Raw genomic sequence first — 12,967 nt, 5'->3', positions numbered from 1 at the left:
CTCTCCCTCTCTTCCACCCCCTTTTTGTTTTTCCAGCATCAGATTCATTTATTTATAAGACTTTATAAAGATAATTATCATATATGCAGCTTGAAAACCAGAATAATAGGCCAAAGAACGTATAAAATATGTAAGACAATTGTACTAAGTCAAGGTACATTTTTAGATACCTTGTCCACACTGAATTACAATACGTCTTTGCCTATTATCTATAAGCTATTTCCTATTATCTATTATTATCTATTATCTATTAGATGGTAGGATATAGTGTCTATTGTGTGTTTTTACCTTATTCCAGGTTTCATATTACTTTATTCCACCTTTTTATTTTTATCCCCTAAGTTGTTTTCTATTTTTAATTTAGTTTTTTATAGATTTTACATATACAAATAATTTTAATGCAAACATCATGAGTCCTCATGGGTTTCTCCTCTAGTTTTATAGAATCATAATATTTTTGCCAAACTTACTGATTCTATTTCTTTCCTTTTCTTTTGAGAGATAACCAATGAATCATGAATATTATGTTTTATTTTCATGCATGTCTTATACGTTAAAACATACTTTACATCATGAATGCTAATTATTTTGTTGCAGGTTTTAAAATTTTATAATTATTATATTTGGTTTTTTTGTATACTTTTGCCATGCTTTACTTCTTCGTTCTTGTAGGATGCTTATAGTTCTCCACTTGACAAACAATTCTGTAAAGAACATTCTTATCCATGGTTTCATGTATAAAGGTTTTCTAGAGGATTGCACCAAAATGCAATTGCTAAGTTTCTGTATATGAATATCTTTACTAGATGTTGTCAAACTACCCTCTCAAGAGAAATGTTGGAATTCTTTATACAGTCTAGATACTAAAATATTATCAGTTATATGCACAGCAAATACATGTTTTCCAGTCTTTGGCTTGGCTATTCCTTTTGTTCATAGTGGGTTTTATCATATAATTTTAATATATTCAAAGTTATTAAAATTTCCATTATGTTTTATGTCTTTCATATCTTCTTCTGAAAATCCTTTTATTTCACATTCTTTTATCTTCTGGTTCTTTTGTATGATCACGAATTGCTCTCTGTTCTGTAGGTACTACCTGGTTTTATTTATTTATTTAATAGAATGCTTCACAAATTTGCATATTATCCTTGTACAGGTGCCACACTATTCTTCCCTGTGTCATTCCAAATGCAGTACATGTGCTGCTGAACTAAGCACTTTCCTGGTTTATTCCATGTGAAACTGAATGCAAGATTTAGCAGTACCTTCCTGCACAAATTCATTAGTGACCAAAGGAGGTTTCATGGAAGGTTGTGCAGCTATGGTAAAGGAGTTCACATCTTCTACTCCACGTTAGATAAATTAACTTCTCTTATTAGTTAATTGTCTTCTACCTTTGCAAAATCTTAACCTGACCCGTACTTTCTCCACCAGAATTAGTTCTGCTTCTCTTTTCCTTTGAGGAGCAAATAAGTCCCTTCTTTGCCTCATGAAAAACTTTTCCACCTGTTTTATAAAGCAGGGGGAACAGTTGACTTATAAATTGACAATTAATAAGCATATAAAAGTGTCATCTCAATCACAGTGGCTCTTTCACTAAATTATCATAATCATTCCTTTGTTTTTTCAAGTAGCATTTACTGAATAACAGCTAAGTGTCAAACATACAAGTCATTAAGTAAACAAATCATATGCCAGATGGAAAAGATAACGAATAGGGGTCCTAGGAAAGAGCTTGTAGGCAGAACTAAAATCATGCTAATTATGAATAAAAGGAAATAGAAAAGGAGGTAAACGATAGAGAATGTAGGTATAGGGCAGAGAGGTAAGATTATTTAATGCTTTTTAAGGCTTGGTAAGTAAGGCTGATGATTTGATTTTGGTTTTAAAACATAGCACTGGCTGAATATGGTAGACAGATTTGCCACACACAAGTCTTAAAAGAAACTAATTAAGAAGCTATTGCTGATGTCCGGGTGAAATGTAGAATGCTGATGATTGGTTTTGTGATGGTAGAGTTAGTAAGAAATATATCTTATATCAATAGGTGATAGGATTTGTGGAAGAGATACCGAGAGCAAAGGAAAAAATAGGAGCAAAGATGATGCTCATTATTGTGATATGTTAAAGAGGTAGACTACAATTTAACCTGGTGAAGACTACCCAGTAATGGGTAAAGGGTAGGGCACAGCTGATGGCAGTCAAAGCATACTGTAGGAAAATTGTTTTAAGATGCCTGTGAGGTACAAAAGCAGAGATTCAGAGTGTTTCATTGTGCCTAGAGCTCAGAGAAGGGGTGAATTTAAGAATATCAGCTTGCTGGAAGGCAATTTTTTCTCATTTTACAGACAGATATGCAGATAGAAAAAGACATGAAAGGACATGTTTTAGTTATAGCCTACAATTTAGATTTCAGTGACTACCAACTATGAAACATCCATGCATGAATAGGAATCTTGAGGGGCTGGAGATTTAGCTCAGTGGTTTCACTGCCTGCTGCGCAAGCGCAAGGACCCAAGTTCAATCCCCAGTACCACCACCAAAAAAAAAAAAAAAAAGGAATCTTGAATAGATCATATCTCATGAAACTCAGGAAAAGGTAAAAGGTACCTATTCACAAATCTTACTGTATCTCTTGGGGTGTGTTGTTTCTCAGAATTTTCTGAATTAAGAGTTAGAAAGCATTGATATACTCTGAAATGAATGAGGTTGACTAAACACTTTAAAGGAAAAATTGGATTATGTCATGAGACGTTTGTTGAGAAATTTGTACCACAATGTGTTTGTTGATGGGCAGCAAAATGTGACCATGTTTGAGCAACATCAACAGTCCTAGAACTTTTACTTGAATTTTACTGGTATTCCTATGGTAGATTTTTTTGCTATTTCTGTGCAGTTGGTAATGAATTTGGCTTGACAGTAGATTGTGCTTACTTTTTCTTATTGCAGGTAGAATGAATGCTTGATCATCTTGAATTTTTAAAAATTAACATTTCCAGACTTTACTGAGGTATATCCAAGGCTCTCTGGCTCAATTTTCTGAGCCTTGCATGGATGAATCTACAACTTGTACTTTATGCTTATTCTCAATTTTTAGTCCACTTACATTTACCTTTGGCTGTAACGTGCAGATAATCTTAGGTTCAGTCATCCAATCTTATTGATGATGAACATAGCTATTATTCTAGCAATATTGGATGCTTACTTGAAACCAGCTGCTCTAGTACCTATAAGAATTGCCAGACAGAGAAGAGGTCTTTGGTTTCTTTCGTTAGGTTGATTCCTAGGTATTTCAGTTTTTTGGATGCTATTGTGAAAGGCATTATTTGCCCTATTTCTCTCTCAGTGAGTCTGTCATTCGTGTAGAGGAAAGCTATTGATTTTTGTGTGATGACCTTGTAACCAGCTACTTGACTGAATTTGGTTATTAAGTCTAGAAGACTTTTGGTGGAGTTCTTGGGGTCTTCTATATAGAGTATCATATCATCTGCAAATAATGACAATTTGACTTCTTCATTTCCTATCTTTATTTCTTTTATTTCTTTCTCTTGTCTGATTGCCATGGCTAATGTTTCCAGAACTATATTGAACAAGAGTGGTGATAGTGTACATCCTTGTCTTGTTCCTGATTTTAATGTAAAGGATTTCAGTTTTTGACCATTTAGTATGATATTGGCTGTTGGTTTTTCATAGATGGCTTCTATCAGTTTGAGGTAGAGACCATCTATTGTAATTTTTTTGTAGGGTTTTTATCATAAATGCATGTTGGATTTTGTCAAATGCTTTTTCTGCGTCTGTGGAGATAATCATATGGTTTTTGTCCTTGGCTCTACTCGTTTCTGAATGCAAGAAGTTTATAGTCTGAAAAAAATGCATTGGTCATTACCTACATATACTGTAAGAGAAAATGGAAAAATTGTTGTAATAGATTAAAAACAACACCACACTGCATCACTTCCAGATAATGACCATGTGACATTGCTTTACAATATCTCTGTAATGAAATGAATGAAAACTAATACAAACTAATAAATAAACAAGTAGATCACTAGGAGAAAAAAATGAGAGAGAAAAAATTGAATGGTTTAAACTTCCCAAAGTGGTAGTCTAGAAAAGAACCAAAACATGGTAGCATTGGTATGGTATGTCTCTGAAGCACAGGTCCAAAATTCAAGAGGCAATATTGGTGAGTATATTATTTATGGAATTCCCTAAAAATGCTCATTCATCATCTCCAATCTGGAAAGAAGTGAAACAGTGGATTTTCTTCCCCTTTCTCTATCTTGACTAAGGGTATGAAATAGCCAAATGAGAAATAAACAAGGAGGGATGAAGAAGTCCTAGGTCTCCACTGCAAAGAGGAGAACAACAAAGTATCACCCATGGGGATAGAATACACCATTACATAGGGGGCATGAATGTTGGCTTAAAACAGCCCTCTATCAAAAATCAGGAGACAGTAAGAGAGGTGGATCTCCTAATAATGACTAAGCCTAGCTCACCTCTTCCTTCTCTTCCAGCCCCCTCCACTCAAGCTTACCATATTCACTAAAACAAAACAAAACACAACAATTAGCTCGGAAGGGAAAATAAGGGTAACTCATTCACACTTTCTAAAAGATCAAATACACCTTTTGGGTGATTGATCATGATAACTCTGAGATGAAGAAAAAAATTCCAGATAGCAGCTATTATAACACACTACAGAATGGGAATAAAAATACAGGAGGAAAAGACAACCAATCTAGAAGAAAACTGTAACCTGGGAAATGAAAGAAAATTCCATGCACATGCTTTGTTTTAGAAGAATATAATAGGATTGAGGATTCAGTTAAACAAGAAAGAATTCAAAAATGAAGTCATGAGGAATGAAGGAATATCTAAGAGTGAGAGCTCCTGAGTGATGACAGTCCCGTAGGCACAGAGCAGAGCAGATGAAGAGCAGACCTCAGGAGCAGCCAGACCATAATCATCACACTAACCCATGAATAGACAAAACTGATTCCAGAAAATCTGAGCATTTCCTAAGACTGAAGCACAGAAATAAGGCCTGGTTGCTATTAGGAAGCAAAATAAAGAGCTGGGAACAGAACTCTCATCAACCTCCGTGGTTGTAAAACTTCCCAGTCTGTCACTGCAGATTCTTCACAGGTTACTCAATCACAAGGAAGCACATGTTTCCAACCAGCAACAAACAGACTTCGATAGAAGCTGGACGTTAATCACAACTCCAGATTCTCAGGAAAACAAAATCTGCTCGCCCAGCTTTTGTTATGTTCAGTCACCTGGGTTCAGTCAGCTATGAGAGGAGAATACAGTTGCAAAGTACAACTCTTTCACAGTTACTGGGTGTGAACTGGCTGTCAGCCACTGAGTTAAGTGCTTTACATGAGTTAGTCAAGCAATCTTCACTTGAGAGAGAAAGTGTTGTCATGTTTTAAATGCACGATTAAACTGAAGCTCAGAGGATGTAAGTTACGTGGTCAGTGTAGCACAGGTATGGCTTCAAATCCAGGTGACTGGCTCCAAACTCTGTCCTCAACCTTTGCGCTATATGACCAGGATCCCCCATCTGAGCCACTTACCGTACCAAAAAGCAGAGGACAATGTATTATGGATTGTACAGATCCCCAGAAAACAAGTGCCATATTCCCAAAATGTCTTCAGGATAGATTCTTAAAGGTATACATGGGTCAGTAGGTATCTTGCCCAGTTGTTTTCCTGAAAAGTTACTCTCATCTCTGTCCTGTAAGAAGTGTATGGAAGTACTTCGTTCAGCACATTATTGCCAACATTGACTACTTAACATTCATTTCATCTTCCCAACTGTGTGGGAAGGTAGATTATGAAGAATTTATTTGGAGTGAGGTTTGAGGAAACCTTCACAGAGAAGAAGGCTTGGATGTCTGTGAATGAGGACACAGTGAAGGCAGAGCAGAAAGCCTTGGAAGGCCATGGGTTATTTGAAGAATGGCAGTGAGGGATGTCTTGAAAATAGTGTAGAGAGCTGTATTCATAAATGATTCTAGTGAACTATGAAAACTAGGATGGAATATAATGATCTTGTATGAACAGTTTAGAGATGAGAGGTGATGTACTCTTAAACAAATAGCCCCCAATAAATCTGTGTGAGATATGTCTATGACAGACACATAATTTATGCATACACATTGATACTGTCTTTCATCACTAACTCTCCCATTCAGTTATTTTCAAACAACTAACCATTTTGTTTTAAAATGATGATGGGGTTCACACAGGATTGCTTGTGTTAGGGTAAAATAAATTCCCTAATGGGATGACAGGTGTGAGAGTTTTTCAGCTTTGAAATGTATCCACTAGCAACATTTGCATTCTATGAGAAATCTATGCTAATATAACATTCACACTCAGAGGAGAAGTTTAAATTGCAAATTCTGAAAAGCTTGAAGTCAGTAAATGATATTTTTGGAAGATGGTGGTGGTGCCAAAACATATCAGTGTGGAAGGTAAGTGGAAAGGATGCGCTTGCCAGGTGTGAACTCTCTTGGAGCTAAAATCACCTGCAAAGGTTGGGACTGGCAATTTGCTCCTCTCTGACAAAGGATTGAAAATATCGGACTGCATTACAGTCACCTGGGAAACTTTTTTTTTTGGTACCGGGGATCAAACTCAGGTCCTTGCGTATAGAGAGGCAGGCACCGGTACCACTGAGCTAAATCCACGGCCCACCTGGGAAACTTTTAAAGTTGGTTGATCAGAGAGCTTCTAGCTCAAGAGGGTTGGGGTCAGACCCAAGAGTTTGCATACTTGAAAATTTCTGAGGTACGATATATATATATAATATATATATATATATTATACTCTAAGCACCATTGCTCTAAGAAAATCCTAATCATACACTTGTTTGACAAAGATGGTGGCAGAGAATAACTAAATCAAAACTAAAGATTCTGACAGATGAAGCGAAGTCTGGCTAATGTTTCTCCATATCTTTTTTTTTTTTTTTTTTTGGTACCGGGGATCAAACTCAAGTACTTGCGCTTATGCAGCAGGTGGTGAAACCACTGAGCTAAATCCCTGGCCCTTGTTTCTCCATGTCTTTGAAAGGTTGCCTATTTCTTGGAAGGATGTGATGGAAGAAAGGGACAAGGGCAAGAGGTAGGTGCTGATATTTCCCTCACCCTCCTAGGGATCAGCTGTGGTCCCTGGATCCTTGCTTTTATGAGCTATCAGTTTGGAAGGAGAAAAACACAAATCTCTCGGGCTGCTGCAGCCACTGCTGAGAGCAGCATCTTAAAGCCAGTTTTCCCTAGTGGTTTCTGAGCCACCCAGCTGCTCCCACTCTGTGATGATGTCAGCACTCTCTGCTCCATCACACCTGGCTGAAGGAATCAGATAAGCTCCATGGGAAGAGGCCTGAGAAATGAGGAATGAGCACAGCCTTGACAGGTGAACCAGAGACTTTTGTTTTGTGGGCTGGGGCTGGCTGCCAGGTTGTGGATTTCTGTCAGTCAGCTGGCTGCAACACTTCTCTGCTTCCCTATTATTTTTTTGAAAAAGAAACCATTAGTGATTTGCAAAGCTGTTTCAGAGCGTATGAGGTTTTAATATGACACCAAGATTGTGTTAGGATGGGGTCACCATCCCCCTGCTTTGGCAGGAAGCCACCAGCAAGAGTAGGACATATTAATGATGGCAGAGTAGGGGATGGTGCCGGTAGATAGGTGCACCCTATGGAAGTGAGAGAGTCTTGACTTGGATCTTTTGGTCAAATCCTGGGTAGTGCTCTTCCAGGTGCAGTACAGGCCAAAAGAGTCACTGAGAATGGGCTGGGCAGCAGCTTTATGTTCAGCCCCTGTAGGCAGGTGCCTTACCTGATACTACCCTACTTGTAACACTACTGAGTTTTGGGCTCACCATGTTTGCTGTTCTGTGAGTCTGGGAAACCTTAGCAGTATCTTTAAAAGTTAGAACCATGAAGAAAAATATTCTTTGTGCCCAGAGAATTTTGATCCAATCCTATTAATTTTGGGTAAGCTAACATAGGTTTGATATCAGGCTTTCCATTTCATCCTGTAGTTTGTTGGGTGTATGGAATGAAGAGCAGTGTGTATGCATGGGGGGTGTGTGTGTGTGTGTGTGTGTGTGTGTGTGTGTGTGTATGTGCCAACTTTCCCTGTGGCTATGATTTATTCACAGGTCAAACATTTTCCATAGAGAGTTTTAAAAAAATATATACACATATCATTAAAATTATTGGCAGGTATTGAAAGTGGTCTTAATTTTCTCCTGAGGGAGAAAGTTTAGGTGAACAAGATAATACATTTATTCTATAGTGGAAAAGTGAGAAATGACCTCAGGGACTCACTATGAGTTATTTGAGAAAGCAGTTGAAACCAGGGTTTTCTCCCAGCAGCTCAGCTTCCCACAGGATTTGTGGTTTCCTATCCTCTCAGGGGACTGCAACTTCCATGGGACCAACGACTCTAGGTTCTGGATAGAGCTGCTTCCAGCTGCATTACAGGTAAGGGGAAGGAAGTGGGAGGGCTAGGGGAAAGGATAGAAGGGAATGGGATTAATATGAGAAAATGGAAAAGTAGGAACAAAATCTTTGTAAATAGGACTGGAGGGGTTGGAGGGCTGGGCAAGGGTGAAAAATAAGAACCAAGAGAGACTATGTAAAGGTGCAAATTTCCAATGATGAATGTCATTATATTGTATACCTAAAATGTACCAATGATTAGAATGAACAATTGATAATGCAAAATAGGAAGAAAAGGTCCAAAGGGGTAGGGGTAGTGGGAGGGGCAGGGGAAAGGAAAGAAGGGAAAGGAAAAATGATGAGAAATGGAAAAAATGGAAATAAAGTCTTTGTAAATAGGGAATGGTGGAGGGGGTGAAGGGAGGGCTAGGAATGGGGAAAAAATAAGAACCAGGATCCATTATGTAAAGGTACAATTCCCAGTGAGAAATGTAATTGTGTTGTATACCTACAATGTACCAATTAAAGAATTTAATACAAAAAAAAAGAGAAAAAAAAAAGAACTGACACCCAAATTTACACTAACTTGTATCAAAATGGTCTGGTCATTCCTCTTGGACAGAGTTGCTCCAGTGCTTGCTATATAACAAGGCACTATTGAAATACAGCACTATTGAAATTTTTGGATAGATAATTTTTTGTTGTAAAGGGCTATCCTGTGCACTGTAGAATATTTAGTAGTGTACTGGTATCAACACATCAAATGTCAGTGGCAACCCTTTTCTCCAGATGTGACAACCAAAAACATCTCCAGATATCACCATATGTCCTCTGGTCGTTAAAATTGCTCTGCATTGAAAAGCACTGATTTCTAAGAAGAAAATGTGGCATGGCTTGGTGTATTCCATAGGATGAGGAATCCAATAGTGCATGGGTTGTCCAGAGCACACCTCCCTGTATGGACAACATGAAGATGGGAATTGTGCCTTCACTTCTTACTGACTCATATCCCAAAGCAGAGCACAATATGTGGTTTCAGGTAATTGATTTGGAATAACAAGGAAGCACAAACGAAAACATGAGGAAAGTGAGTGGAAACAGAGGAAAACTGTTACAGTCCATGTAAAGGAGTGGCTCAGTGATTCGTATAAATGAGGTTCAGTGCCATTGAGGACATTCTGGGGAAAATGTAGAGTGACTTCAATAGTATCTTTCCAAAGAATGGATGGTTTGGCATTTATCCATGTGGTAATTTGCAGGGGCTGCCCTGATGTCAATTCCCCTAAACTTCCTTGTTGCACCCACTTGTTACCTAGCAAGTTCAGGCTATGCTCAAGGAGACCCTCAAGCAGTGATAAAGAGATCCCAGGTGCTTAAGGTAAGAAGCTCTTGAGTGCTGGAAATTGCCTACCACAGCTGTTCATAGAAATCAGGTGTGCCAAGGTCACTAGGTTGGGACTTCAAAAGCATCTTCTACATCCTTTCTTTGTGAGTTTCCTCTTTCTTCAGTAAAAATCTGTTTCTCAACTCATAACATGTGATATTGAGAAATCTGTCCCAAACCCTGGTGCATGACAACTAGGATTCACAAAGAGACTCAACGTGAAGAACTTTTCTCTGACTGATAGTCCTTGGGGATTAGGGGAGAGTTTCTGAATTGACTAAAGATGACAAAAACTACAAGTAGGAGACAAAAGAAGCTTATTACTTTCTGAAAATGCCACTGTCTGCAGTGTCTGAAAATACCATTTGCTTTGCAGATGGCCCTGAAAGTTAATGTTAAGATGAACTGTTTATCCATTTCCATGTTACTCACCTTTACAAGGCATTTGTGATTTATCAGGTACTTGCATGTGTCACAAGACTGTATGTAATGTACCTGACTTAGTGTGCAGGCAGCATCCTTACTAGGTACTCTGAATTCCAGCAAGTCTGATGAAAGATGGGAATTAGAGTTATTGCTGTCTTCTGTGAATAAGAAATTGAGATGCAATGTAGAGGGTCTACAGGGATTTCAATGACCTTAACTGGTTTTATGAGAGTCCACAATAGCAAGGATTATCACTCTTGTTTATGGGAGGACAGCTTTGAATGCCAACCTGAGGGGTTTGGATTAGAGATGACAAGCCACGGGAAGCTTTGGAGGCTTGCCTAGTAAAAAAGTGACATGATGAAAATAGTGATGGAGGGCTTCATTCTCAAAGCTGTTGGAAAACAATTATTCTAGTGGCTGCCTTGCTACAGAAAGGTTTGGAATAATGAGAGACTGGAGTGGGGAGACCAACCAAGAAGCAGTTCTAATATAAGAATAAGATGGTAAAGATTGTGGTGTCAAATCTGAATCTAGATAAGAATTTCAATCTTCTAGCAGCCCTTTCTAGATTTAAAAATAGTGAGGCAATACAAGACTGTTCTGATATTAATGCACGAAATATTCGCTGAAAAGTCTCCCTATAAGTCATGGACTTATCTAATATTTTAGTTGAAGGATATAAGGTCATCTAGTCTAGGGATGGGTAATTTGAACATTGACAGTGGGGAGGCAGGGACGGAAAGTGTGAGAAGCAAGTATGGTTTTGAAGTATATTCCTACATTGTGTAGATGTGGAATATTGGGTGCTGCATTGTGGTATGGTAGAATTATCTCACAAGAGCCAATTGTTAAATTTTCAGGAAATGTTTAAGTTGGTTGATATCACAGTGGTAACTTAAAATCAATCACATAAGGAGTATTAATGCCATTGGAATGGATAACTGTTACAAATTAGGACTTCTTGCCTCCCAAGAGCTAGTTGTTAAACGTTTACAAGTGGGATATTACTGGGCTTGAAACAAAGCATACATATCCAGCATAAAATGAGTACCTGCTACTCAGCTTCAACCTCAGTGGATTGAGAAAATGCAAACTCACAGTTTCCAGATGTACTAAGTTTTTAAGAGTCATATACCTTCATTTTACACTTGAAGTAGGTCTAGATGAAAGTGTGGAATATGTGAGGACATAGCTACCTCAGTCAAACTGCACATTATTAAAAGACTTACCTATTCTTTGTACATTGCTCTAAGAAAAGTGAACAAATAGTACTGTACATATACAATGAAAAACAAAAGAGGCCATGGCATTCTTCAGCCAAAACTTGCCACATCTCTTTTATGTTATTCACCGGGCTAGATATGTATAGAGGAAGCGCTGATGAGATTGGGAACTATCAAATAACAAAGGGAAACGAATATGTTTTACCCCAAATAGTCAGTTACTTTCATGAAATAGCAGGTATAAGTGTAAATATAAGACCAAATATAAGGAAACCCAGTTAATATGAGATTCCTTTCTTAGATGAGTAATTATGTTTCTTGAGTTTCTTCTACGCCCATGAAAACAAAGAGGTACTTTCTGTGATCTTTCTTAACTTAAACTTGGGAAGACAGTTTTGCATTACTGACATAGATTGCTTAAGCTTAGGTCAGTTTAATGCCATTTCAATAGATTATGGTCTCTTCTGTCTCTTTAAAAGAAATCAATTAGAACCTTTCATTCTAGACAACTCACAGACAAGTGGGAAAGCATTCTAACCTTGGCTTATTACATGAGAAAGGATTTAAAGTACACTTCAGCAGGCATATACATGCTGAATAGCCAAAAAATTCCCCAGCTCTACTAATTGTGTGTGTGTGTGTGTGTGTGTGTGTGTGTGCAAGGTCCTGAGGAAAAATAACGAGTTGGTAATTATTTTGTATCATAAATCTAAGTATCTTGAAAGAGATGACTTATGTTAAATTAATTGCAAACATTTTTGTGATATAAAATTTTGATTTTGTTGTACACAGAGAATAATATAGCCAAGTGATTAAGTTCTGTTTACTTGGAAACTTTAATTAAGGTTTTGTGTTCTATAACCTTGTCAGATCATTGTTCTAGCTTGGTCTTAAAATAAGTTTTATGACCTTCTTGACCTTCATTTACCTTAGAAATAGAAACAAGCGCAAATGAAAGTAGAAAAGCTTTGAATGTTTAAAAATACTGCAGATGTACTTGACTTGTGACTTGAGATTTCGTAGATCTTTAGTGTTCTCTTGGAAATGTTTGCTAGCGCATTAACTTCTGCTCATGCCCTCTTTAATTGCTCTTTATCTGTGTACTATTATAAGTTCTGTTCTTTGCAAAATGAGTTGAACACAAAAGGCCATGAGAGACTTATTTTACTGACTAGAAACAGTGACTACATCCAAATTATTTATAGAGCAGATAAAGCCAAGCCGTATAGCTATAAGTTCTTCTTTACTGGTCTCTCTTCTGAACACATGGAAGGACTGCATTTTTCAGCCCCATGCAGCAAGTTGAGGACTTAGGAACAGTTCTAAGCCAATGCATTGTGATAAAAACTGGCATGAGGCCACTGGCAATGTCCCCATGGATGGCTGATCTATATCAGCCAGAACTTTGAGTGAGTTTGACAATAGAATATTCCAGCTTCTACTTTTCTGGTGGATCACATGGAA

At 37.7% G+C, this 12,967-nt stretch overlaps 1 protein-coding gene and 1 non-coding gene across 13 annotated transcripts in view; one reads left to right on the top strand and one right to left on the bottom strand.

The window, feature by feature from the left end:
* Rbms3 (RNA binding motif single stranded interacting protein 3) overlaps positions 1-12,967 on the top strand; it is a 1,369,918-nt gene that overhangs the window by 228,459 nt on the left and 1,128,492 nt on the right. The window lies entirely within an intron of this gene.
* On the bottom strand, positions 1,115-1,221 carry LOC147826405 (U6 spliceosomal RNA). Its single transcript, XR_015439668.1, has one exon. It is a non-coding gene; the product is annotated as a U6 spliceosomal RNA (small nuclear RNA).

This window comes from Heterocephalus glaber, unplaced genomic scaffold (genome assembly GCF_053883595.1).
Source record: "Heterocephalus glaber isolate CG9 unplaced genomic scaffold, H.glaber_assembly_v1.0 deba00001472, whole genome shotgun sequence".
Classification (NCBI taxonomy): domain Eukaryota; kingdom Metazoa; phylum Chordata; class Mammalia; order Rodentia; family Bathyergidae; genus Heterocephalus; species Heterocephalus glaber.
This window is presented reverse-complemented; position numbering and strand designations above follow the sequence as displayed.